Raw genomic sequence first — 26,460 nt, forward strand, 5'->3', positions numbered from 1 at the left:
TGTTTGGTTTTGTTTCTTCTTCCCAAGATCCCGGGTGTGAAAGGGGCCAGAGGTGAAGTCCTGGGCTGGAAAGCCTCACGATTCAGCCCCGCAGCCCCAGGCCCTGAGCGTGGAGGAGGGCGGAGCGGGTCGGCGAAGGGCGCGGCTGCCGTTTTCCTGATGGGCTGGAGGGGCAGTGGCGCTTTCCGGACGACGAGGACCGGAAGGGTCCCCGAGACCTCCGCTGGGTGCCACGCACCCACCCAAGGATACGGCTCCAGGAGGCGACGGAGGAGGGCAGCTGCTTGCCCTGGCCCGAGCTGTGCGTCCCCCGCCTTGGCCACAGCAGTGAACATTCCCAGAAGAACAAGCGCCCGAGAGCACTGAGAAATTTTCCCCCGAGAAAACTTGACCCTCGTCCTGGCAGCAGGACACCTCGGGAAGAAAGCCACCCAGCGGCCACCTGGGCGAGACCGGCTGCCCGAGCAGGCGCGCGGGGCCTCTGGCCGCTGGCCCCGGGCTGCCAGCCCCCACCCGGACTCCCAGCCGTGCCAGGAGAGCAGCGTGGAGACGCACGCCGGGGCCCTCGGCAGGCTCTTGGGGCTCCCGGACGCGGCGGCTAGCGTCTACGGCCATACCACCCTGAACGCGCCCGATCTCGTCTGATCTCGGAAGCTAAGCAGGGTCGGGCCTGGTTAGTACTTGGATGGCAGACCGCCTGGGAATACCGGGTGCTGTAGGCTTTTGCTCCTCCCTCCCTCGCTGCTCCTTTTGTCTTCGTGGACTTCGCCACCACCACCCCACCACCACCACCACCCCCAGCACCACCACCACCACCACCACCACAACGACCCACCGTGACCACGACCCCGACCCCGTCCGGGCCACCCGCCAGACCCACGCACACCGAATCCTCACAGCTACGTCCCCGAGTCCTCTCCCCTCCCCACACTCTCCTGGGGCGCGCGCCCGCGACACGGGTCACCAGCGAGGTTGGTCCCAGGCCACGTTGGGGACCGCTCCCCAACTGCCCTCCAGGCGGGCGGGGAGGGACGTGCGGAAGCCATGAGAAAGTGGGTCCTGCACCCCAGCGGGCCCCACAGCGGGACGCGCCACACCTGGGCTCGCCACAAGGTGGTGCACTGGGTCCAGGGCAAGACGCCAGGGGACAGAGAAGCAGGGAGCCTCAGTCGGGTGCTGCTCCACGTCGCGATCCGTCGCTCAACCCAAGACAGGGTAGACAGCGCGCGACCTCTACGTGGGATCCCGCCTCCCACGGCAGAGCCTGCGGTCACAGGGACAGAGGGCGCAGGCCGCCAGAGCTCCGGATGCCAGCGGCAGCTCCCCGTCCCGCTCAAAGGGAGGGAGGGCCGCCGCTGGCGCCCAGTCGCCTGTGCCACCCTCCGGGTCTCAAAGCACTCCTCAGTCAGCTCAAGGACCGGGGCCACCTGGCCTTCGGGGTCACATCGGCTTGGGCACGACGGAAGGGACCGCTTGCCCCCGTGGAACAGACATTCTCCCCGTGGACAACCTCAGGTGCCGGGACCCTCTGCTCCGCCTTGGAAAACCCACCTTCTGCAATGTATGCCCAACGCAATCAGGCCGAGCAGATTGACCCCCTCGGCCCGGCCCCAGTGTGTGATGGGGCTCTGTGCGTGAGGGCTTGCTCTTCCCCACCTACACCAGGCACGGCATCTAACACACACACACACACACACACACACACACACACACACACCACGCAGAGACACCCAGACCACGCACGCACGCACGGGGACGCACCCTCCTCTCCCCCACCCCACACACGAGCAGCCGAAGGACAAGAGGGTATGGCTGGGGCCTGAGCGGGAACAAGAGAAGCCTTGGTTTGCGGCCCCTCGGCCAACTGCATCAGGATTTTTGTCTGGGCTCGGAGGCCAGAGGATCTCTGCCATTTGCTAGCAGGGCCAGGGATGGCAGGAGGGTGGGTACGGGGCTCAGCCAGGGCCAGTTCTGCTGGCACGATCCTGTAGCACGTGGCCGCGTAACACGGGGCCGGGTCTGACGGAGGCCAAGCAGGGGCACAAGACCCAGCAGCGGCACAGGGAAGAGGCCCAGGGCAACCAGGAGCAGACGAGACCCGGGAGTCGTGCGTGCTTGGCGTGGCCGCGGGCCCCGTGACGCCCGAGGACTCGAGTGCTCAGCCCCGTGTAGTGGCCGCGAAGGCCTGCCTGGGAGAAACGCCCCGGGAGGCCGGCAGGAACCCGGGATCGGAAGGGATGTGGAGGGGCCCCGGGTCGGAGGAGATGGCTTTGTCTGTGTTTGGTTTTGTTTCTTCTTCCCAAGATCCCGGGTGTGAAAGGGGCCAGAGGTGAAGTCCTGGGCTGGAAAGCCTCACGATTCAGCCCCGCAGCCCCAGGCCCTGAGTGTGGAGGAGGGCGGAGCGGGTCGGCGAAGGGCGCGGCTGCCGTTTTCCTGATGGGCTGGAGGGGCAGTGGCGCTTTCCAGACGAAGAGGACCGGAAGGGTCCCCGAGACCTCCGCTGGGAGCCACGCACCCACCCAAGGATATGGCTCCAGGAGGCGACGGAGGAGGGCGGCTGCTTGCCCTGGCCCGAGCTGTGCGTCCCCCGCCTTGGCCACAGCAGTGAACATTCCCAGAAGAACAAGCGCCCGAGAGCACTGAGAAATTTTCCCCAGAGAAAACTTGACCCTCGTCCTGGCAGCAGGACACCTCGGGAAGAAAGCCACCAAGCGGCCACCTGGGCGAGACCGGCTGCCCGAGCAGGCGCGTGGGGCCTCTGGCCGCTGGCCCCGGGCTGCCAGCCCCCACCCGGACTCCCAGCCGTGCCAGGAGAGCAGCGTGGAGACGCACGCCGGGGCCCTCGGCAGGCTCTTGGGGCTCCCGGAGGCGGCGGCTAGCGTCTACGGCCATACCACCCTGAACGCGCCCGATCTCGTCTGATCTCGGAAGCTAAGCAGGGTCGGGCCTGGTTAGTACTTGGATGGGAGACCGCCTGGGAATACCGGGTGCTGTAGGCTTTTGCTCCTCCCTCCCTCGCTGCTCCTTTTGTCTTCGGGGACTTCGCCACCACCCCCCCCCCCCACCACCACCCCCAGCACCACCACCACCACCACCACAACGACCCACCGTGACCACGACCCCGACCCCGTCCGGGCCACCCGCCAGACCCACGCACACCGAATCCTCACAGCTACGTCCCCGAATCCTCTCCCCTCCCCACACTCTCCTGGGGCGCGCGCCCGCGACACGGGTCACCAGCGAGGTTGGTCCCAGGCCACGTTGGGGACCGCTCCCCAACTGCCCTCCAGGCGGGCGGGGAGGGACGTGCGGAAGCCATGAGAAAGTGGGTCCTGCACCCCAGCGGGCCCCACAGCGGGACGCGCCACACCTGGGCTCGCCACAAGGTGGTGCACTGGGTCCAGGGCAAGACGCCAGGCGACAGAGAAGCAGGGAGCCTCAGTCGGGTGCTGCTCCACGTCGCTCTCCGTCGCTCAACCCAAGACAGGGCAGCCAGCGCGCGACCTCTACGTGGGATCCCGCCTCCCATAGCAGAGCCTGCGGTCACAGGGACAGAGGGCGCAGGCCGCCAGAGCTCCGGATGCCAGCGGCAGCTCCCCGTCCCGCTCAAAGGGAGGGAGGGCCGCCGCTGGCGCCCAGTCGCCTGTGCCACCCTCCGGGTCTCAAAGCACTCCTCAGTCAGCTCAAGGACCGGGGCTACCTGGCCTTCGGGGTCACATGGGCTTGGGCACCACGGAAGGGACCGCTTGCCCCCGTGGAACAGACATTCTCCCCGTGGACAACCTCAGGTGCCGGGACCCTCTGCTCCGCCTTGGAAAACCCACCTTCTGCAATGTATGCCCAACGCAATCAGGCCGAGCAGATTGACCCCCTCGGCCCGGCCCCAGTGTGTGATGGGGCTCTGTGCGTGAGGGCTTGCTCTTAACCACCTACACCAGGCACGGCATCTAACACACACACACACACACACACACACACACACACACACACACCACACAGAGACACCCAGACCAGGCACGCACGCACGGGGACGCACCCTCCTCTCCCCCACCCCACACACGAGCAGCCGAAGGACAAGAGGGTATGGCTGGGGCCTGAGCGGGAACAAGCGAAGCCTTGGTTTGCGGCCCCTCGGCCAACTGCATCAGGATTTTTGTCTGGGCTCGGAGGCCAGAGGATCTCTGCCATTTGCTAGCAGGGCCAGGGATGGCAGGAGGGTGGGTACGGGGCTCAGCCAGGGCCAGTTCTGCTGGCACGATCCTGTAGCACGTGGCCGTGTAGCACGGGGCCGGGTCTGAAGGAGGCCAAGCAGGGGCACAAGACCCAGCAGCGGCACAGGGAAGAGGCCCAGGGCACCCAGGAGCAGACGAGACCCGGGAGTCGTGCGTGCTTGGCGTGGCCGCGGGCCCCGTGACGCCCGAGGACTCGAGTGCTCAGCCCCGTGTAGTGGCCGCGAAGGCCTGCCTGGGAGAAACGCCCCGGGAGGCCGGCAGGAACCCGGGATCGGAAGGGATGTGGAGGGGCCCCGGGTCGGAGGAGATGGCTTTGGCTGTGTTTGGTTTTGTTTCTTCTTCCCAAGATCCCGGGTGTGAAAGGGGCCAGAGGTGAAGTCCTGGGCTGGAAAGCCTCACGATTCAGCCCCGCAGCCCCAGGCCCTGAGTGTGGAGGAGGGCGGAGCGGGTCGGCGAAGGGCGCGGCTGCCGTTTTCCTGATGGGCTGGAGGGGCAGTGGCACTTTCCGGACGAAGAGGACCGGAAGGGTCCCCGAGACCTCCGCTGGGAGCCACGCACCCACCCCAGGATACGGCTCCAGGAGGCGACGGAGGAGGGCGGCTGCTTGCCCTGGCCCGAGCTGTGCGTCCCCCGCCTTGGCCACAGCAGTGAACATTCCTAGAAGAACAAGCGCCCGAGAGCACTGAGAAATTTTCCCCCGAGAAAACTTGACCCTCGTCCTGGCAGCAGGACACCTCGGGAAGAAAGCCACCCAGCGGCCACCTGGGTGAGACCGGCTGCCCGAGCAGGCACGCGGGACCTCTGGCCGCTGGCCCCGGGCTGCCAGCCCCCACCCGGACTCCCAGCCGTGCCAGGAGAGCAGCGTGGAGACGCACGCCGGGGCCCTCGGCAGGCTCTTGGGGCTCCCGGAGGCGGCGGCTAGCGTCTACGGCCATACCACCCTGAACGCGCCCGATCTCGTCTGATCTCGGAAGCTAAGCAGGGTCGGGCCTGGTTAGTACTAGGATGGGAGACCGCCTGGGAATACCGGGTGCTGTAGGCTTTTGCTCCTCCCTCCCTCGCTGCTCCTTTTGTCTTCGGGGACTTCGCCACCACCCCCCACCACCACCACCACCCCCAGCACCACCACCACCACCACCACAACGACCCACCGTGACCACGACCCCGACCCCGTCCGGGCCACCCGCCAGAACCACGCACACCGAATCCTCACAGCTATGTCCCAGAATCCTCTCCCCTCCCCACACTCTCCTGGGGCGCGTGCCCGCGACACGGGTCACCAGCGAGGTTGGTCCCAGGCCACGTTGGGGACCGCTCCCCAACTGCCCTCCAGGCGGGCGGGGAGGGACGTGCGGAAGCCATGAGAAAGTGGGTCCTGCACCCCAGTGGGCCCCACAGCGGGATGCGCCACACCTGGGCTCGCCACAAGGTGGTGCACTGGGTCCAGGGCAAGACGCCAGGGGACAAAGAAGCAGGGAGCCTCAGTCGGGTGCTGCTCCACGTCGCGCTCCGTCGCTCAACCCAAGACAGGGCAGCCAGCGCGCGACCTCTACGTGGGATCCCGCCTCCCACGGCAGAGCCTGCGGTCACAGGGACAGAGGGCGCAGGCCGCCAGAGCTCCGGATGCCAGCGGCAGCTCCCCGTCCCGCTCAAAGGGAGGGAGGGCCGCCGCTGGCGCCCAGTCGCCTGTGCCACCCTCCGGGTCTCAAAGCACTCCTCAGTCAGCTCAAGGACCGGAGCCACCTGGCCTTCGGGGTCACATGGGCTTGGGCACGACGGAAGGGAACGCTTGCACCCGTGGAACAGACATTCTCCCCGTGGACAACCTCAGGTTCCGGGACCCTCTGCTCCGCCTTGGAAAACCCACCTTCTGCAATGTATGCCCAACGCAATCAGGCCGAGCAGATTGACCCCCTCGGCCTGGCCCCAGTGTGTGATGGGGCTCTGTGCGTGAGGGCTTGCTCTTCCCCACCTACACCAGGCACGGCATCTAACACACACACACACACACACACACACACACACACACACACCACGCAGAGACACCCAGACCACGCACGCACGCACGGGGACGCACCCTCCTCTCCCCCACCCCACACACGAGCAGCCGAAGGACAAGAGGGTATGGCTGGGGCCTGAGCGGGAACAAGCGAAGCCTTGGTTTGCGGCCCCTCGGCCAACTGCATCAGGATTTTTGTCTGGGCTCGGAGGCCAGAGGATCTCTGCCATTTGCTAGCAGGGCCAGGGATGGCAGGAGGGTGGGTACGGGGCTCAGCCAGGGCCAGTTCTGCTGGCACGATCCTGTAGCCCGTGGCCGCGTAGCACGGGGCCGGGTCTGAAGGAGGCCAAGCAGGGGCACAAGACCCAGCAGCGGCACAGGGAAGAGGCCCAGGGCACCCAGGAGCAGACGAGACCCGGGAGTCGTGCGTGCTTGGCGTGGCCGCGGGCCCCGTGACGCCCGAGGACTCGAGTGCTCAGCCCCGTGTAGTGGCCGCGAAGGCCTGCCTGGGAGAAACGCCCCTGGAGGCCGGCAGGAACCCGGGATCGGAAGGGATGTGGAGGGGCCCCGGGTCGGAGGAGATGGCTTTGGCTGTGTTTGGTTTTGTTTCTTCTTCCCAAGATCCCGGGTGTGAAAGGGGCCAGAGGTGAAGTCCTGGGCTGGAAAGCCTCACGATTCAGCCCCGCAGCCCCAGGCCCTGAGTGTGGAGGAGGGCGGAGCGGGTCGGCGAAGGGCGCGGCTGCCGTTTTCCTGATGGGCTGGAGGGGCAGTGGCGCTTTCCGGACGAAGAGGACCGGAAGGGTCCCCGAGACCTCCGCTGGGAGCCACGCACCCACCCCAGGATACGGCTCCAGGAGGCGACGGAGGAGGGCGGCTGCTTGCCCTGGCCCGAGCTGTGCGTCCCCCGCCTTGGCCACAGCAGTGAACATTCCCAGAAGAACAAGCGCCCGAGAGCACTGAGAAATTTTCCCCCGAGAAAACTTGACCCTCGTCCTGGCAGCAGGACACCTCGGGAAGAAAGCCACCCAGCGGCCACCTGGGCGAGACCGGCTGCCCGAGCAGGCGCGCGGGACCTCTGGCCGCTGGCCCCGGGCCGCCAGCCCCCACCCGGACTCCCAGCCGTGCCAGGAGAGCAGCGTGGAGACGCACGCCGGGGCCCTCGGCAGGCTCTTGGGGCTCCCGGAGGCGGCGGCTAGCGTCTACGGCCATACCACCCTGAACGTGCCCGATCTCGTCTGATCTCGGAAGCTAAGCAGGGTCGGGCCTGGTTAGTACTTGGATGGGAGACCGCCTGGGAATACCGGGTGCTGTAGGCTTTTGCTCCTCCCTCCCTCGCTGCTCCTTTTGTCTTCGGGGTCTTCGCCACCACCCCCCACCACCACCACCACCCCCAGCACCACCACCACCACCACCACAACGACCCACCGTGACCACGACCCCGACCGCGTCCGGGCCACCCGCCAGACCCACGCACACCGAATCCTCACAGCTACGTCCCCGAATCCTCTCCCCTCCCCACACTCTCCTTGGGCGCGCGCCTGTGACACGGGTCACCAGCGAGGATGGTCCCAGGCCACGTTGGGGACCGCTCCCCAACTGCCCTCCAGGCGGGCGGGGAGGGACGTGCGGAAGCCATGAGAAAGTGGGTCCTGCACCCCAGCGGGCCCCACAGCGGGACGCGCCACACCTGGGCTCGCCACAAGGTGGTGCACTGGGTCCAGGGCAAGACGCCAGGGGACAGAGAAGCAGGGAGCCTCAGTCGGGTGCTGCTCCACGTCGCGCTCCGTCGCTCAACCCAAGACAGGGCAGCCAGCGCGCGACCTCTACGTGGGATCCCGCCTCCCACGGCAGAGCCTGCGGTCACAGGGACAGAGGGCGCAGGCCGCCAGAGCTCCGGATGCCAGCGGCAGCTCCCCGTCCCGCTCAAAGGGAGGGAGGGCCGCCGCTGGCGCCCAGTCGCCTGTGCCACCCTCCGGGTCTCAAAGCACTCCTCAGTCAGCTCAAGGACCGGGGCCACCTGGCCTTCGGGGTCACATGGGCTTGGGCACGATGGAAGGGAACGCTTGCCCCCGTGGAACAGACATTCTCCCCGTGGACAACCTCAGGTGCCGGGACCCTCTGCTCCGCCTTGGAAAACCCACCTTCTGCAATGTATGCCCAACGCAATCAGGCCGAGCAGATTGACCCCCTCGGCCCGGCCCCAGTGTGTGATGGGGCTCTGTGCGTGAGGGCTTGCTCTTCCCCACCTACACCAGGCACGGCATCTAACACACACACACACACACACACACACCACGCAGAGACACCCAGACCACGCACGCACGCACGGGGACGCACCCTCCTCTCCCCCACCCCACACACGAGCAGCCGAAGGACAAGAGGGTATGGCTGGGGCCTGAGCGGGAACAAGCGAAGCCTTGGTTTGCGGCCCCTCGGCCAACTGCATCAGGATTTTTGTCTGGGCTCGGAGGCCAGAGGATCTCTGCCATTTGCTAGCAGGGCCAGGGATGGCAGGAGGGTGGGTACGGGGCTCAGCCAGGTCCAGTTCTGCTGGCACGATCCTGTAGCACGTGGCCGCGTTGCACGGGGCCGGGTCTGAAGGAGGCCAAGAAGGGGCACAAGACCCAGCAGCGGCACAGGGAAGAGGCCCAGGGCACCCAGGAGCTGACGAGACCCGGGAGTCGTGCGTGCTTGGCGTGGCCGCGGGCCCCGTGACGCCCGAGGACTCGAGTGCTCAGCCCTGTGTAGTGGCCGCGAAGGCCTGCCTGGGAGAAACGCCCGGGGAGGCCGGCAGGAACCCGGGATCGGAAGGGATGTGGAGGGGCCCCGGGTCGGAGGAGATGGCTTTGGCTGTGTTTGGTTTTGTTTCTTCTTCCCAAGATCCCGGGTGTGAAAGGGGCCAGAGGTGAAGTCCTGGGCTGGAAAGCCTCACGATTCAGCCCCGCAGCCCCAGGCCCTGAGCGTGGAGGAGGGCGGAGCGGGTCGGCGAAGGGCGCGGCTGCCGTTTTCCTGATGGGCTGGAGGGGCAGTGGCGCTTTCCGGACGAAGAGGACCGGAAGGGTCCCCGAGACCTCCGCTGGGAGCCACGCACCCACCCAAGGATACGGCTCCAGGAGGCGACGGAGGAGGGCAGCTGCTTGCCCTGGCCCGAGCTGTGCGTCCCCCGACTTGGCCACAGCAGTGAACATTCCCAGAAGAACAAGCGTACGAGAGCACTGAGAAATTTTCCCCCGAGAAAACTTGACCCTCGTCCTGGCAGCAGGACACCTCGGGAAGAAAGCCACCCAGCGGCCACCTGGGCGAGACCGGCTGCCCGAGCAGGCGCGCGGGGCCTCTGGCCGCTGGCCCCGGGCTGCCAGCCCCCACCCGGACTCCCAGCCGTGCCAGGAGAGCAGCGTGGAGACGCACGCCGGGGCCCTCGGCAGGCTCTTGGGGCTCCCGGACGCGGCGGCTAGCGTCTACGGCCATACCACCCTGAACGCGCCCGATCTCGTCTGATCTCGGAAGCTAAGCAGGGTCGGGCCTGGTTAGTACTTGGATGGCAGACCGCCTGGGAATACCGGGTGCTGTAGGCTTTTGCTCCTCCCTCCCTCGCTGCTCCTTTTGTCTTCGTGGACTTCGCCACCACCACCCCACCACCACCACCACCCCCAGCACCACCACCACCACCACCACCACAACGACCCACCGTGACCACGACCCCGACCCCGTCCGGGCCACCCGCCAGACCCACGCACACCCAATCCTCACAGCTACGTCCCCGAATCCTCTCCCCTCCCCACACTCTCCTGGGGCGCGCGCCCGCGACACGGGTCACCAGCGAGGTTGGTCCCAGGCCACGTTGGGGACCGCTCCCCAACTGCCCTCCAGGCGGGCGGGGAGGGACGTGCGGAAGCCATGAGAAAGTGGGTCCTGCACCCCAGCGGGCCCCACAGCGGGACGCGCCACACCTGGGCTCGCCACAAGGTGGTGCACTGGGTCCAGGGCAAGACGCCAGGGGACAGAGAAGCAGGGAGCCTCAGTCGGGTGCTGCTCCACGTCGCGATCCGTCGCTCAACCCAAGACAGGGTAGACAGCGCGCGACCTCTACGTGGGATCCCGCCTCCCACGGCAGAGCCTGCGGTCACAGGGACAGAGGGCGCAGGCCGCCAGAGCTCCGGATGCCAGCGGCAGCTCCCCGTCCCGCTCAAAGGGAGGGAGGGCCGCCGCTGGCGCCCAGTCGCCTGTGCCACCCTCCGGGTCTCAAAGCACTCCTCAGTCAGCTCAAGGACCGGGGCCACCTGGCCTTCGGGGTCACATCGGCTTGGGCACGACGGAAGGGACCGCTTGCCCCCGTGGAACAGACATTCTCCCCGTGGACAACCTCAGGTGCCGGGACCCTCTGCTCCGCCTTGGAAAACCCACCTTCTGCAATGTATGCCCAACGCAATCAGGCCGAGCAGATTGACCCCCTCGGCCCGGCCCCAGTGTGTGATGGGGCTCTGTGCGTGAGGGCTTGCTCTTCCCCACCTACACCAGGCACGGCATCTAACACACACACACACACACACACACACACACACACACACACACCACGCAGAGACACCCAGACCACGCACGCACGCACGGGGACGCACCCTCCTCTCCCCCACCCCACACACGAGCAGCCGAAGGACAAGAGGGTATGGCTGGGGCCTGAGCGGGAACAAGAGAAGCCTTGGTTTGCGGCCCCTCGGCCAACTGCATCAGGATTTTTGTCTGGGCTCTGAGGCCAGAGGATCTCTGCCATTTGCTAGCAGGGCCAGGGATGGCAGGAGGGTGGCTACGGGGCTCAGCCAGGGCCAGTTCTGCTGGCACGATCCTGTAGCACGTGGCCGCGTAGCACGGGGCCGGGTCTGAAGGAGGCCAAGCAGAGGCACAAGACCCAGCAGCGGCACAGGGAAGAGGCCCAGGGCACCCAGGAGCAGACGAGACCCGGGAGTCGTGCGTGCTTGGCGTGGCCGCGGGCCCCGTGACGCCCGAGGACTCGAGTGCTCAGCCCCGTGTAGTGGCCGCGAAGGCCTGCCTGGGAGAAACGCCCCGGGAGGCCGGCAGGAACCCGGGATCGGAAGGGATGTGGAGGGGCCCCGGGTCGGAGGAGATGGCTTTGGCTGTGTTTGGTTTTGTTTCTTCTTCCCAAGATCCCGGGTGTGAAAGGGGCCAGAGGTGAAGTCCTGGGCTGGAAAGCCTCACGATTCAGCCCCGCAGCCCCAGGCCCTGAGTGTGGAGGAGGGCGGAGCGGGTCGGCGAAGGGCGCGGCTGCCGTTTTCCTGATGGGCTGGAGGGGCAGTGGCGCTTTCCGGACGAAGAGGACCGGAAGGGTCCCCGAGACCTCCGCTGGGAGCCACGCACCCACCCAAGGATACGGCTCCAGGAGGCGACGGAGGAGGGCGGCTGCTTGCCCTGGCCCGAGCTGTGCGTCCCCCGCCTTGGCCACAGCAGTGAAGATTCCCAGAAGAACAAGCGCCCGAGAGCACTGAGAAATTTTCCCCCGAGAAAACTTGACCCTCGTCCTGGCAGCAGGACACCTCGGGAAGAAAGCCACCCAGCGGCCACCTGGGCGAGACCGGCTGCCCGAGCAGGCGCGCGGGGCCTCTGGCCGCTGGCCCCGGGCTGCCAGCCCCCACCCGGACTCCCAGCCGTGCCAGGAGAGCAGCGTGGAGACGCACGCCGGGGCCATCGGCAGGTTCTTGGGGCTCCCGGAGGCGGCGGCTAGCGTCTACGGCCATACCACCCTGAACGCGCCCGATCTTGTCTGATCTCGGAAGCTAAGCAGGGTCGGCCTGGTTAGTACTTGGATGGGAGACCGCCTGGGAATACCGGGTGCTGTAGGCTTTTGCTCCTCCCTCCCTCGCTGCTCCTTTTGTCTTCGGGGACTTCGCCACCACCCCCCACCACCACCACCACCCCAGCACCACCACCACCACCACCACAACGACCCACCGTGACCACGACCCCGACCCCGTCCGGGCCACCCGCCAGACCCACGCACACCGAATCCTCACAGCTACGTCCCCGAATCCTCTCCCCTCCCGACACTCTCCTGGGGCGCGCGCCCGCGACACGGGTCACCAGCGAGGTTGGTCCCAGGCCACGTTGGGGACCGCTCCCCAACTTCCCTCCAGGCGGGCGGGGAGGGACGTGCGGAAGCCATGAGAAAGTGGGTCCTGCACCCCAGCGGTCCCCACAGCGGGAAGCGCCACACCTGGGCTCGCCACAAGGTGGTGCACTGGGTCCAGGGCAAGACGCCAGGGGACCGAGAAGCAGGGAGCCTCAGTCGGGTGCTGCTCCACGTCGCGCTCCGTCGCTCAACCCAAGACAGGGCAGCCAGCGCGCGACCTCTACGTGGGATCCCGCCTCCCACGGCAGAGCCTGCGGTCACAGGGACAGAGGGCGCAGGCCGCCAGAGCTCCGGATGCCAGCGGCAGCTCCCCGTCCCGCTCAAAGGGAGGGAGGGCCGCCGCTGGCGCCCAGTCACCTGTGCCACCCTCCGGGTCTCAAAGCACTCCTCAGTCAGCTCAAGCACCGGAGCCACCTGGCCTTCGGGGTCACATGGGCTTGGGCACGACGGAAGGGAACGCTTGCCCCCGTGGAACAGACATTCTCCCCGTGGACAACCTCAGGTGCCGGGACCCTCTGCTCCGCCTTGGAAAACCCACCTTCTGCAATGTATGCCCAACGCAATCAGGCCGAGCAGATTGACCCCCTCGTCCCGGCCCCAGTGTGTGATGGGGCTCTGTGCGTGAGGGCTTGCTCTTCCCCACCTACACCAGGCACGGCATCTAACACACACACACACACACACACACACCACGCAGAGACACCCAGACCACGCACGCACGCACGGGGACGCACCCTCCTCTCCCCCACCCCACACACGAGCAGCCGAAGGACAAGAGGGTATGGCTGGGGCCTGAGCGGGAACAAGCGAAGCCTTGGTTTGCGGCCCCTCGGCCAACTGCATCAGGATTTTTGTCTGGGCTCGGAGGCCAGAGGATCTCTGCCATTTGCTAGCAGGGCCAGGGATGGCAGGAGGGTGGGTACGGGGCTCAGCCAGGTCCAGTTCTGCTGGCACGATCCTGTAGCACGTGGCCGCGTTGCACGGGGCCGGGTCTGAAGGAGACCAAGCAGGGGCACAAGACCCAGCAGCGGCACAGGGAAGAGGCCCAGGGCACCCAGGAGCTGACGAGACCCGGGAGTCGTGCGTGCTTGGTGTGGCCGCGGGCCCCGTGACGCCCGAGGACTCGAGTGCTCAGCCCTGTGTAGTGGCCGCGAAGGCCTGCCTGGGAGAAACGCCTGGGGAGGCCGGCAGGAACCCGGGATCGGAAGGGATGTGGAGGGGCCCCGGGTCGGAGGAGATGGCTTTGGCTGTGTTTGGTTTTGTTTCTTCTTCCCAAGATCCCGGGTGTGAAAGGGGCCAGAGGTGAAGTCCTGGGCTGGAAAGCCTCACGATTCAGCCCCGCAGCCCCAGGCCCTGAGCGTGGAGGAGGGCGGAGCGGGTCGGCGAAGGGCGCGGCTGCCGTTTTCCTGATGGGCTGGAGGGGCAGTGGCGCTTTCCGGACGACGAGGACCGGAAGGGTCCCCGAGACCTCCGCTGGGAGCCACGCACCCACCCAAGGATACGGCTCCAGGAGGCGACGGAGGAGGGCGGCTGCTTGCCCTGGCCCGAGCTGTGCGTCCCCCGCCTTGGCCACAGCAGTGAACATTCCCAGAAGAACAAGCGCCCGAGAGCACTGAGAAATTTTCCCCCGAGAAAACTTGACCCTCGTCCTGGCAGCAGGACACCTCGGGAAGAAAGCCACCCAGCGGCCACCTGGGCGAGACCGGCTGCCCGAGCAGGCGCGCGGGGCCTCTGGCCGCTGGCCCCGGGCTGCCAGCCCCCACCCGGACTCCCAGCCGTGCCAGGAGAGCAGCGTGGAGACGCACGCCGGGGCCCTCGGCAGGCTCTTGGGGCTCCCGGAGGCGGCGGCTAGCGTCTACGGCCATACCACCCTGAACGCGCCCGATCTCGTCTGATCTCGGAAGCTAAGCAGGGTCGGGCCTGGTTAGTACTTGGATGGCAGACCGCCTGGGAATACCGGGTGCTGTAGGCTTTTGCTCCTCCCTCCCTCGCTGCTCCTTTTGTCTTCGTGGACTTCGCCACCACCACCCCACCACCACCACCACCCCCAGCACCACCACCACCACCACCACCACAACGACCCACCGTGACCACGACCCCGACCCCGTCCGGGCCACCCGCCAGACCCACGCACACCGAATCCTCACAGCTACGTCCCCGAATCCTCTCCCCTCCCCACACTCTCCTGGGGCGCGCGCCCGCGACACGGGTCACCAGCGAGGTTGGTCCCAGGCCACGTTGGGGACCGCTCCCCAACTGCCCTCCAGGCGGGCGGGGAGGGACGTGCGGAAGCCATGAGAAAGTGGGTCCTGCACCCCAGCGGGCCCCACAGCGGGACGCGCCACACCTGGGCTCGCCACAAGGTGGTGCACTGGGTCCAGGGCAAGACGCCAGGGGACAGAGAAGCAGGGAGCCTCAGTCGGGTGCTGCTCCACGTCGCGATCCGTCGCTCAACCCAAGACAGGGTAGCCAGCGCGCGACCTCTACGTGGGATCCCGCCTCCCACGGCAGAGCCTGCGGTCACAGGGACAGAGGGCGCAGGCCGCCAGAGCTCCGGATGCCAGCGGCAGATCCCCGTCCCGCTCAAAGGGAGGGAGGGCCGCCGCTGGCGCCCAGTCGCCTGTGCCACCCTCCGGGTCTCAAAGCACTCCTCAGTCAGCTCAAGGACCGGGGCCACCTGGCCTTCGGGGTCACATGGGCTTGGGCACGACGGAAGGGACCGCTTGCCCCCGTGGAACAGACATTCTCCCCGTGGACAACCTCAGGTGCCGGGACCCTCTGCTCCACCTTGGAAAACCCACCTTCTGCAATGTATGCCCAACGCAATCAGGCCGAGCAGATTGACCCCCTCGGCCCGGCCCCAGTGTGTGATGGGGCTCTGTGCGTGAGGGCTTGCTCTTCCCCACCTACACCAGGCACGGCATCTAACACACACACACACACACACACACACACACACACACACATACACCACGCAGAGACACCCAGACCACGCACGCACGCACGGGGACGCACCCTCCTCTCCCCCACCCCACACACGAGCAGCCGAAGGACAAGAGGGTATGGCTGGGGCCTGAGCGGGAACAAGCGAAGCCTTGGTTTGCGGCCCCTCGGCCAACTGCATCAGGATTTTTGTCTGGGCTCGGAGGCCAGAGGATCTCTGCCATTTGCTAGCAGGGCCAGCGATGGCAGGAGGGTGGCTACGGGGCTCAGCCAGGGCCAGTTCTGCTGGCACGATCCTGTAGCACGTGGCCGCGTAGCACGGGGCCGGGTCTGAAGGAGGCCAAGCAGAGGCACAAGACCCAGCAGCGGCACAGGGAAGAGGCCCAGGGCAACCAGGAGCAGACGAGACCCGGGAGTCGTGCGTGCTTGGCGTGGCCGCGGGCCCCGTGACGCCCGAGGACTCGAGTGCTCAGCCCCGTGTAGTGGCCGCGAAGGCCTGCCTGGGAGAAACGCCCCGGGAGGCCGGCAGGAACCCGGGATCGGAAGGGATGTGGAGGGGCCCCGGGTCGGAGGAGATGGCTTTGGCTGTGTTTGGTTTTGTTTCTTCTTCCCAAGATCCCGGGTGTGAAAGGGGCCAGAGGTGAAGTCCTGGGCTGGAAAGCCTCACGATTCAGCCCCGCAGCCCCAGGCCCTGAGCGTGGAGGAGGGCGGAGCGGGTCGGCGAAGGGCGCGGCTGCCGTTTTCCTGATGGGCTGGAGGGGCAGTGGCGCTTTCCGGACGACGAGGACCGGAAGGGTCCCCGAGACCTCCGCTGGGAGCCACGCACCCACCCAAGGATACGGCTCCAGGAGGCGACGGAGGAGGGCGGCTGCTTGCCCTGGCCCGAGCTGTGCGTCCCCCGCCTTGGCCACAGCAGTGAACATTCCCAGAAGAACAAGCGCCCGAGAGCACTGAGAAATTTTCCCCCGAGAAAACTTGACCCTCGTCCTGGCAGCAGGACACCTCGGGAAGAAAGCCACCCAGCGGCCACCTGGGCGAGACCGGCTGCACGAGCAGGCGCGCGGGGCCTCTGGCCGCTGGCCCCGGGCTGCCAGCCCCCACCCGGACTCCCAGCCGTGCCAGGAGAGCAGCGTGGAGACGCACGCCGGGGCCCTCGGCAGGCTCTTGGGGCTCCCGGAGGCGGCGGCTAGCGTCTACGGCCATACCACCCTGAACGCGCCCGATCTCGTCTGATCTCGGAAGCTAAGCAGGGTCGGGCCTGGTTAGTACTTGGATGGCAGACCGCCTGGGAATACCGGGTGCTGTAGGCTTTTGCTCCTCCCTCCCTCGCTGCTCCTTTTGTCTTCGTGGACTTCGCCACCACCACCCCACCACCACCACCACCCCCAGCACCACCACCACCACCACCACCACAACGACCCACCGTGACCACGACCCCGACCCCGTCCGGGCCACCCGCCAGACCCACGCACACCGAATCCTCACAGCTACGTCCCCGAATCCTCTCCCCTCCCCACACTCTCCTGGGGCGCGCGCCCGCGACACGGGTCACCAGCGAGGTTGGTCCCAGGCCACGTTGGGGACCGCTCCCCAACTGCCCTCCAGGCGGGCGGGGAGGGACGTGCGGAAGCCATGAGAAAGTGGGTCCTGCACCCCAGCAGGCCCCACAGCGGGACGCGCCACACCTGGGCTCGCCACAAGGTGGTGCACTGGGTCCAGGGCAAGACGCCAGGGGACAGAGAAGCAGGGAGCCTCAGTCGGGTGCTGCTCCACGTCGCGATCCGTCGCTCAACCCAAGACAGGGTAGCCAGCGCGCGACCTCTACGTGGGATCCCGCCTCCCACGGCAGAGCCTGCGGTCACAGGGACAGAGGGCGCAGGCCGCCAGAGCTCCGGATGCCAGCGGCAGCTCCCCGTCCCGCTCAAAGGGAGGGAGGGCCGCCGCTGGCGCCCAGTCGCCTGTGCCACCCTCCGGGTCTCAAAGCACTCCTCAGTCAGCTCAAGGACCGGGGCCACCGGGCCTTCGGGGTCACATCGGCTTGGGCACGACGGAAGGGACCGCTTGCCCCCGTGGAACAGACATTCTCCCCGTGGACAACCTCAGGTGCCGGGACCCTCTGCTCCGCCTTGGAAAACCCACCTTCTGCAATGTATGCCCAACGCAATCAGGCCGAGCAGATTGACCCCCTCGGCCCGGCCCCAGTGTGTGATGGGTCTCTGTGCGTGAGGGCTTGCTCTTCCCCACCTACACCAGGCACGGCATCTAACACACACACACACACACACACACACACACACACACACACCACGCAGAGACACCCAGACCACGCACGCACGCACGGGGACGCACCCTCCTCTCCCCCACCCCACACACGAGCAGCCGAAGGACAAGAGGGTATGGCTGGGGCCTGAGCGGGAACAAGAGAAGCCTTGGTTTGCGGCCCCTCGGCCAACTGCATCAGGATTTTTGTCTGGGCTCGGAGGCCAGAGGATCTCTGCCATTTGCTAGCAGGGCCAGGGATGGCAGGAGGGTGGCTTCGGGGCTCAGCCAGGGCCAGTTCTGCTGGCACGATCCTGTAGCACGTGGCCGCGTAGCACGGGGCCGGGTCTGAAGGAGGCCAAGCAGAGGCACAAGACCCAGCAGCGGCACAGGGAAGAGGCCCAGGGCACCCAGGAGCAGACGAGACCCGGGAGTCGTGCGTGCTTGGCGTGGCGGCGGGCCCCGTGACGCCCGAGGACTCGAGTGCTCAGCCCCGTGTAGTGGCCGCGAAGGCCTGCCTGGGAGAAACGCCCCGGGAGGCCGGCAGGAACCCGGGATCGGAAGGGATGTGGAGGGGCCCCGGGTCGGAGGAGATGGCTTTGGCTGTGTTTGGTTTTGTTTCTTCTTCCCAAGATCCCGGGTGTGAAAGGGGCCAGAGGTGAAGTCCTGGGCTGGAAAGCCTCACGATTCAGCCCCGCAGCCCCAGGCCCTGAGCGTGGAGGAGGGCGGAGCGGGTCGGCGAAGGGCGCGGCTGCCGTTTTCCTGATGGGCTGGAGGGGCAGTGGCGCTTTCCGGACGAAGAGGACCGGAAGGGTCCCCGAGACCTCCGCTGGGAGCCACGCACCCACCCAAGGATACGGCTCCAGGAGGCGACGGAGGAGGGCGGCTGCTTGCCCTGGCCCGAGCTGTGCGTCCCCCGCCTTGGCCACAGCAGTGAACATTCCCAGAAGAACAAGCGCCCGAGAGCACTGAGAAATTTTCCCCCGAGAAAACTTGACCCTCGTCCTGGCAGCAGGACACCTCGGGAAGAAAGCCACCCAGCGGCCACCTGGGTGAGACCGGCTGCCCGAGCAGGCGGGCGGGGCCTCTGGCCGCTGGCCCCGGGCTGCCAGCCCCCACCCGGACTCCCAGCCGTGCCAGGAGAGCAGCGTGGAGACGCACGCCGGGGCCCTCGGCAGGCTCTTGGGGCTCCCGGAGGCGGCGGCTAGCGTCTACGGCCATACCACCCTGAACGCGCCCGATCTCGTCTGATCTCGGAAGCTAAGCAGGGTCGGGCCTGATTAGTACTTGGATGGCAGACCGCCTGGGAATACCGGGTGCTGTAGGCTTTTGCTCCTCCCTCCCTCGCTGCTCCTTTTGTCTTCGGGGACTTCGCCACCACCACCCCAGCACCACCACCACCACCACCACAACGACCCACCGTGACCACGACCCCGACCCCGTCCGGGCCACCCGCCAGACCCACGCACACCGAATCCTCACAGCTACGTCCCCGAATCCTCTCCCCTCCCGACACTCTCCTGGGGCGCGCGCCCGCGACACGGGTCACCAGCGTGGTTGGTCCCAGGCCACGTTGGGGACCGCTCCCCAACTTCCCTCCAGGCGGGCGGGGAGGGACGTGCGGAAGCCATGAGAAAGTGGGTCCTGCACCCCAGCGGTCCCCACAGCGGGAAGCGCCACACCTGGGCTCGCCACAAGGTGGTGCACTGGGTCCAGGGCAAGACGCCAGGGGACCGAGAAGCAGGGAGCCTCAGTCGGGTGCTGCTCCACGTCGCGCTCCGTCGCTCAACCCAAGACAGGGCAGCCAGCGCGCGACCTCTACGTGGGATCCCGCCTCCCACGGCAGAGCCTGCGGTCACAGGGACAGAGGGCGCAGGCCGCCAGAGCTCCGGATGCCAGCGGCAGCTCCCCGTCCCGCTCAAAGGGAGGGAGGGCCGCCGCTGGCGCCCAGTCGCCTGTGCCACCCTCCGGGTCTCAAAGCACTCCTCAGTCAGCTCAAGGACCGGAGCCACCTGGCCTTCGGGGTCACATGGGCTTGGGCACGACGGAAGGGACCGCTTGCCCCCGTGGAACAGACATTCTCCCCGCGGACAACCTCAGGTGCCGGGACCCTCTGCTCCGCCTTGGAAAACCCACCTTCTGCAATGTATGCCCAACGCAATCAGGCCGAGCAGATTGACCCCCTCGGCCCGGCCCCAGTGTGTGATGGGGCTCTGTGCGTGAGGGCTTGCTCTTCCCCACCTACACCAGGCACGGCATCTAACACACACACACACACACACACACACCACGCAGAGACACCCAGACCACGCACGCACGCACGGGGACGCACCCTCCTCTCCCCCACCCCACACACGAGCAGCCGAAGGACAAGAGGGTATGGCTGGGGCCTGAGCGGGAACAAGCGAAGCCTTGGTTTGCGGCCCCTCGGCCAACTGCATCAGGATTTTTGTCTGGGCTCGGAGGCCAGAGGATCTCTGCCATTTGCTAGCAGGGCCAGGGATGGCAGGAGGGTGGGTACGGGGCTCAGCCAGGTCCAGTTCTGCTGGCACGATCCTGTAGCACGTGGCCGCATTGCACGGGGCCGGGTCTGAAGGAGGCCAAGCAGGGGCACAAGACCCAGCAGCGGCACAGGGAAGAGGCCCAGGGCACCCAGGAGCTGACGAGACCCGGGAGTCGTGCGTGCTTGGTGTGGCCGCGGGCCCCGTGACGCCCGAGGACTCGAGTGCTCAGCCCTGTGTAGTGGCCGCGAAGGCCTGCCTGGGAGAAACGCCCGGGGAGGCCGGCAGGAACCCGGGATCGGACGGGATGTGGAGGGGCCCCGGGTCGGAGGAGATGGCTTTGGCTGTGTTTGGTTTTGTTTCTTCTTCCCAAGATCCCGGGTGTGAAAGGGGCCAGAGGTGAAGTCCTGGGCTGGAAAGCCTCACGATTCAGCCCCGCAGCCCCAGGCCCTGAGCGTGGAGGAGGGCGGAGCGGGTCGGCGAAGGGCGCGGCTGCCGTTTTCCTGATGGGCTGGAGGGGCAGTGGCGCTTTCCGGACGACGAGGACCGGAAGGGTCCCCGAGACCTCCGCTGGGAGCCACGCACCCACCCAAGGATACGGCTCCAGGAGGCGACGGAGGAGGGCGGCTGCTTGCCCTGGCCCGAGCTGTGCGTCCCCCGCCTTGGCCACAGCAGTGAACATTCCCAGAAGAACAAGCGCCCGAGAGCACTGAGAAATTTTCCCCCGAGAAAACTTGACCCTCGTCCTGGCAGCAGGACACCTCGGGAAGAAAGCCACCCAGCGGCCACCTGGGCGAGACCGGCTGCCCGAGCAGGCGCGCGGGGCCTCTGGCCGCTGGCCCCGGGCTGCCAGCCCCCACCCGGACTCCCAGCCGTGCCAGGAGAGCAGCGTGGAGACGCACGCCGGGGCCCTCGGCAGGCTCTTGGGGCTCCCGGAGGCGGCGGCTAGCGTCTACGGCCATACCACCCTGAACGCGCCCGATCTCGTCTGATCTCGGAAGCTAAGCAGGGTCGGGCCTGGTTAGTACTTGGATGGCAGACCGCCTGGGAATACCGGGTGCTGTAGGCTTTTGCTCCTCCCTCCCTCGCTGCTCCTTTTGTCTTCGTGGACTTCGCCACCACCACCCCACCACCACCACCACCCCCAGCACCACCACCACCACCACCACCACAACGACCCACCGTGACCACGACCCCGACCCCGTCCGGGCCACCCGCCAGACCCACGCACACCGAATCCTCACAGCTACGTCCCCGAATCCTCTCCCCTCCCCACACTCTCCTGGGGCGCGCGCCCGCGACACGGGTCACCAGCGAGGTTGGTCCCAGGCCACGTTGGGGACCGCTCCCCAACTGCCCTCCAGGCGGGCGGGGAGGGACGTGCGGAAGCCATGAGAAAGTGGGTCCTGCACCCCAGCGGGCCCCACAGCGGGACGCGCCACACCTGGGCTCGCCACAAGGTGGTGCACTGGGTCCAGGGCAAGACGCCAGGGGACAGAGAAGCAGGGAGCCTCAGTCGGGTGCTGCTCCACGTCGCGATCCGTCGCTCAACCCAAGACAGGGTAGCCAGCGCGCGACCTCTACGTGGGATCCCGCCTCCCACGGCAGAGCCTGCGGTCACAGGGACAGAGGGCGCAGGCCGCCAGAGCTCCGGATGCCAGCGGCAGCTCCCCGTCCCGCTCAAAGGGAGGGAGGGCCGCCGCTGGCGCCCAGTCGCCTGTGCCACCCTCCGGGTCTCAAAGCACTCCTCAGTCAGCTCAAGGACCGGGGCCACCGGGCCTTCGGGGTCACATCGGCTTGGGCACGACGGAAGGGACCGCTTGCCCCCGTGGAACAGACATTCTCCCCGTGGACAACCTCAGGTGCCGGGACCCTCTGCTCCGCCTTGGAAAACCCACCTTCTGCAATGTATGCCCAACGCAATCAGGCCGAGCAGATTGACCCCCTCGGCCCGGCCCCAGTGTGTGATGGGTCTCTGTGCGTGAGGGCTTGCTCTTCCCCACCTACACCAGGCACGGCATCTAACACACACACACACACACACACACACACACACACACACACCACGCAGAGACACCCAGACCACGCACGCACGCACGGGGACGCACCCTCCTCTCCCCCACCCCACACACGAGCAGCCGAAGGACAAGAGGGTATGGCTGGGGCCTGAGCGGGAACAAGAGAAGCCTTGGTTTGCGGCCCCTCGGCCAACTGCATCAGGATTTTTGTCTGGGCTCGGAGGCCAGAGGATCTCTGCCATTTGCTAGCAGGGCCAGGGATGGCAGGAGGGTGGCTACGGGGCTCAGCCAGGGCCAGTTCTGCTGGCACGATCCTGTAGCACGTGGCCGCGTAGCACGGGGCCGGGTCTGAAGGAGGCCAAGCAGAGGCACAAGACCCAGCAGCGGCACAGGGAAGAGGCCCAGGGCACCCAGGAGCAGACGAGACCCGGGAGTCGTGCGTGCTTGGCGTGGCCGCGGGCCCCGTGACGCCCGAGGACTCGAGTGCTCAGCCCCGTGTAGTGGCCGCGAAGGCCTGCCTGGGAGAAACGCCCCTGGAGGCCGGCAGGAACCCGGGATCGGAAGGGATGTGGAGGGGCCCCGGGTCGGAGGAGATGGCTTTGGCTGTGTTTGGTTTTGTTTCTTCTTCCCAAGATCCCGGGTGTGAAAGGGGCCAGAGGTGAAGTCCTGGGCTGGAAAGCCTCACGATTCAGCCCCGCAGCCCCAGGCCCTGAGTGTGGAGGAGGGCGGAGCGGGTCGGCGAAGGGCGCGGCTGCCGTTTTCCTGATGGGCTGGAGGGGCAGTGGCGCTTTCCGGACGAAGAGGACCGGAAGGGTCCCCGAGACCTCCGCTGGGAGCCACGCACCCACCCAAGGATACGGATCCAGGAGGCGACAGAGGAGGGCGGCTGCTTGCCCTGGCCCGAGCTGTGCGTCCCCCGCCTTGGCCACAGCAGTGAACATTCCCAGAAGAACAAGCGCCCGAGAGCACTGAGAAATTTTCCCCCGAGAAAACTTGACCCTCGTCCTGGCAGCAGGACACCTCGGGAAGAAAGCCACCCAGCGGCCACCTGGGCGAGACCGGCTGCCCGAGCAGGCGCGCGGGGCCTCTGGCCGCTGGCCCCGGGCTGCCAGCCCCCACCCGGACTCCCAGCCGTGCCAGGAGAGCAGCGTGGAGACGCACGCCGGGGCCATCGGCAGGTTCTTGGGGCTCCCGGAGGCGGCGGCTATCGTCTACGGCCATACCACCCTGAACGCGCCCGATCTTGTCTGATCTCGGAAGCTAAGCAGGGTCGGGCCTGGTTAGTACTTGGATGGGAGACCGCCTGGGAATACCGGGTGCTGTAGGCTTTTGCTCCTCCCTCCCTCGCTGCTCCTTTTGTCTTCGGGGACTTCTCCACCACCCCCCACCACCACCACCACCCCCAGCACCACCACCACCACCACCACAACGACCCACCGTGACCACGACCCCGACCCCGTCCGGGCCACCCGCCAGACCCACGCACACCGAATCCTCACAGCTACGTCCCCGAATCCTCTCCCCTCCCCACACTCTCCTGGGGCGCGCGCCTGCGACACGAGTCACCAGCGAGGTTGGTCCCAGGCCTCGTTGGGGACCGCTCCCCAACTGCCCTCCAGTCGGGCGGATAGGGACGTGCGGAAGCCATGAGAAAGTGGGTCCTGCACCCCAGCGGGCCCCACAGCGGGACGCGCCACACCTGGGCTCGCCACAAGGTGGTGCACTGGGTCCAGGGCAAGACGCCAGGGGACAGAGAAGCAGGGAGCCTCAGTCGGGTGCTGCTCCACGTCGCGCTCCGTCGCTCAACCCAAGACAGGGCAGCCAGCGTGCGACCTCTACGTGGGATCCCGCCTCCCACGGCAGAGCCTGCGGTCACAGGGACAGAGGGCGCAGGCCGCCAGAGCTCCGGATGCCAGCGGCAGCTCCCCGTCCCGCTCAAAGGGAGGGAGGGCCGCCGCTGGCGCCCAGTCGCCTGTGCCACCCTCCGGGTCTCAAAGCACTCCTCAGTCAGCTCAAGGACCGGAGCCACCTGGCCTTCGGGGTCACATGGGCTTGGGCACGACGGAAGGGAACGCTTGCCCCCGTGGAACAGACATTCTCCCCGTGGACAACCTCAGGTGCCGGGACCCTCTGCTCCGCCTTGGAAAACCCACCTTCTGCAATGTATGCCCAACGCAATCAGGCCGAGCAGCTTGACCCCCTCGGCCCGGCCCCAGTGTGTGATGGGGCTCTGTGCGTGAGGGCTTGCTCTTCCCCACCTACACCAGGCACGGCATCTAACACACACACACACACACACACACACCACGCAGAGACACCCAGACCACGCACGCACGCACGGGGACGCACCCTCCTCTCCCCCACCCCACACACGAGCAGCCGAAGGACAAGAGGGTATGGCTGGGGCCTGAGCGGGAACAAGAGAAGCCTTGGTTTGCGGCCCCTCGGCCAACTGCATCAGGATTTTTGTCTGGGCTCGGAGGCCAGAGGATCTCTGCCATTTGCTAGCAGGGCCAGGGATGGCAGGAGGGTGGGTACGGGGCTCAGCCAGGGCCAGTTCTGCTGGCACGATCCTGTAGCACGTGGCCGCGTAGCACGGGGCCGGGTCTGAAGGAGGCCAAGCAGGGGCACAAGACCCAGCAGCGGCACAGGGAAGAGGCCCAGGGCACCCAGGAGCAGACGAGACCCGGGAGTCGTGCGTGCTTGGCGTGGCCGCGGGCCCCGTGACGCCCGAGGACTCGAGTGCTCAGCCCCGTGTAGTGGCCGCGAAGGCCTGCCTGGGAGAAACGCCCCGGGAGGCCGGCAGGAACCCGGGATCGGAAGGGATGTGGAGGGGCCCCGGGTCGGAGGAGATGGCTTTGGCTGTGTTTGGTTTTGTTTCTTCTTCCCAAGATCCCGGGTGTGAAAGGGGCCAGAGGTGAAGTCCTGGGCTGGAAAGCCTCACGATTCAGCCCCGCAGCCCCAGGCCCTGAGCGTGGAGGAGGGCGGAGCGGGTCGGCGAAGGGCGCGGCTGCCGTTTTCCTGATGGGCTGGAGGGGCAGTGGCGCTTTCCGGACGAAGAGGACCGGAAGGGTCCCCGAGACCTCCGCTGGGAGCCACGCACCCACCCAAGGATACGGATCCAGGAGGCGACGGAGGAGGGCGGCTGCTTGCCCTGGCCCGAGCTGTGCGTCCCCCGCCTTGGCCACAGCAGTGAACATTCCCAGAAGAACAAGCGCCCGAGAGCACTGAGAAATTTTCCCCCGAGAAAACTTGACCCTCGTCCTGGCAGCAGGACACCTCGGGAAGAAAGCCACCCAGCGGCCACCTGGGCGAGACCGGCTGCCCGAGCAGGCGCGCGGGGCCTCTGGCCGCTGGCCCCGGGCTGCCAGCCCCCACCCGGACTCCCAGCCGTGCCAGGAGAGCAGCGTGGAGACGCACGCCGGGGCCATCGGCAGGTTCTTGGGGCTCCCGGAGGCGGCGGCTAGCGTCTACGGCCATACCACCCTGAACGCGCCCGATCTTGTCTGATCTCGGAAGCTAAGCAGGGTCGGGCCTGGTTAGTACTTGGATGGGAGACCGCCTGGGAATACCGGGTGCTGTAGGCTTTTGCTCCTCCCTCCCTCGCTGCTCCTTTTGTCTTCGGGGACTTCTCCACCACCCCCCACCACCACCACCACCCCCAGCACCACCACCACCACCACCACAACGACCCACCGTGACCACGACCCCGACCCCGTCCGGGCCACCCGCCAGACCCACGCACACCGAATCCTCACAGCTACGTCCCCGAATCCTCTCCCCTCCCCACACTCTCCTGGGGCGCGCGCCCGCGACACGAGTCACCAGCGAGGTTGGTCCCAGGCCTCGTTGGGGACCGCTCCCCAACTGCCCTCCAGTCGGGCGGATAGGGACGTGCGGAAGCCATGAGAAAGTGGGTCCTGCACCCCAGCGGGCCCCACAGCGGGACGCGCCACACCTGGGCTCGCCACAAGGTGGTGCACTGGGTCCAGGGCAAGACGCCAGGGGACAGAGAAGCAGGGAGCCTCAGTCGGGTGCTGCTCCACGTCGCGCTCCGTCGCTCAACCCAAGACAGGGCAGCCAGCGCGCGACCTCTACGTGGGATCCCGCCTCCCACGGCAGAGCCTGCGGTCACAGGGACAGAGGGCGCAGGCCGCCAGAGCTCCGGATGCCAGCGGCAGCTCCCCGTCCCGCTCAAAGGGAGGGAGGGCCGCCGCTGGCGCCCAGTCGCCTGTGCCACCCTCCGGGTCTCAAAGAACTCCTCAGTCAGCTCAAGGACCGGAGCCACCTGGCCTTCGGGGTCACATGGGCTTTGGCACGACGGAAGGGAACGCTTGCCCCCGTGGAACAGACATTCTCCCCGTGGACA

General features: G+C 67.3%; 12 non-coding genes across 12 annotated transcripts; all 12 read left to right on the forward strand.

The window, feature by feature from the left end:
• Nucleotides 1–603: 603 nt before the first annotated feature.
• LOC141412678 (5S ribosomal RNA) lies at nt 604–722 on the forward strand. Its single transcript, XR_012437520.1, has one exon. It is a non-coding gene; the product is annotated as a 5S ribosomal RNA (ribosomal RNA).
• Nucleotides 723–2,880: 2,158 nt separating this feature from the next.
• LOC141412139 (5S ribosomal RNA) lies at nt 2,881–2,999 on the forward strand. The gene has a single exon (XR_012436978.1). It is a non-coding gene; the product is annotated as a 5S ribosomal RNA (ribosomal RNA).
• A 2,156-nt stretch (nt 3,000–5,155) lies between these two features.
• Nucleotides 5,156–5,274, forward strand: LOC141413479 (5S ribosomal RNA). The gene has a single exon (XR_012438271.1). It is a non-coding gene; the product is annotated as a 5S ribosomal RNA (ribosomal RNA).
• Nucleotides 5,275–7,428: 2,154 nt separating this feature from the next.
• On the forward strand, nt 7,429–7,547 carry LOC141412537 (5S ribosomal RNA). The gene has a single exon (XR_012437379.1). It is a non-coding gene; the product is annotated as a 5S ribosomal RNA (ribosomal RNA).
• Nucleotides 7,548–9,687: 2,140 nt separating this feature from the next.
• On the forward strand, nt 9,688–9,806 carry LOC141412679 (5S ribosomal RNA). Its single transcript, XR_012437521.1, has one exon. It is a non-coding gene; the product is annotated as a 5S ribosomal RNA (ribosomal RNA).
• Nucleotides 9,807–11,966: 2,160 nt separating this feature from the next.
• On the forward strand, nt 11,967–12,084 carry LOC141413018 (5S ribosomal RNA). The gene has a single exon (XR_012437860.1). It is a non-coding gene; the product is annotated as a 5S ribosomal RNA (ribosomal RNA).
• A 2,139-nt stretch (nt 12,085–14,223) lies between these two features.
• On the forward strand, nt 14,224–14,342 carry LOC141412680 (5S ribosomal RNA). Its single transcript, XR_012437522.1, has one exon. It is a non-coding gene; the product is annotated as a 5S ribosomal RNA (ribosomal RNA).
• A 2,162-nt stretch (nt 14,343–16,504) lies between these two features.
• Nucleotides 16,505–16,623, forward strand: LOC141412681 (5S ribosomal RNA). Its single transcript, XR_012437523.1, has one exon. It is a non-coding gene; the product is annotated as a 5S ribosomal RNA (ribosomal RNA).
• Nucleotides 16,624–18,781: 2,158 nt separating this feature from the next.
• LOC141412740 (5S ribosomal RNA) lies at nt 18,782–18,900 on the forward strand. Its single transcript, XR_012437582.1, has one exon. It is a non-coding gene; the product is annotated as a 5S ribosomal RNA (ribosomal RNA).
• Nucleotides 18,901–21,023: 2,123 nt separating this feature from the next.
• Nucleotides 21,024–21,142, forward strand: LOC141412682 (5S ribosomal RNA). Its single transcript, XR_012437524.1, has one exon. It is a non-coding gene; the product is annotated as a 5S ribosomal RNA (ribosomal RNA).
• Nucleotides 21,143–23,300: 2,158 nt separating this feature from the next.
• LOC141412699 (5S ribosomal RNA) lies at nt 23,301–23,419 on the forward strand. Its single transcript, XR_012437541.1, has one exon. It is a non-coding gene; the product is annotated as a 5S ribosomal RNA (ribosomal RNA).
• A 2,140-nt stretch (nt 23,420–25,559) lies between these two features.
• Nucleotides 25,560–25,678, forward strand: LOC141412700 (5S ribosomal RNA). The gene has a single exon (XR_012437542.1). It is a non-coding gene; the product is annotated as a 5S ribosomal RNA (ribosomal RNA).
• Nucleotides 25,679–26,460: the final 782 nt, after the last annotated feature.

This window comes from Castor canadensis, chromosome 10 (assembly GCF_047511655.1).
Source record: "Castor canadensis chromosome 10, mCasCan1.hap1v2, whole genome shotgun sequence".
Classification (NCBI taxonomy): domain Eukaryota; kingdom Metazoa; phylum Chordata; class Mammalia; order Rodentia; family Castoridae; genus Castor; species Castor canadensis.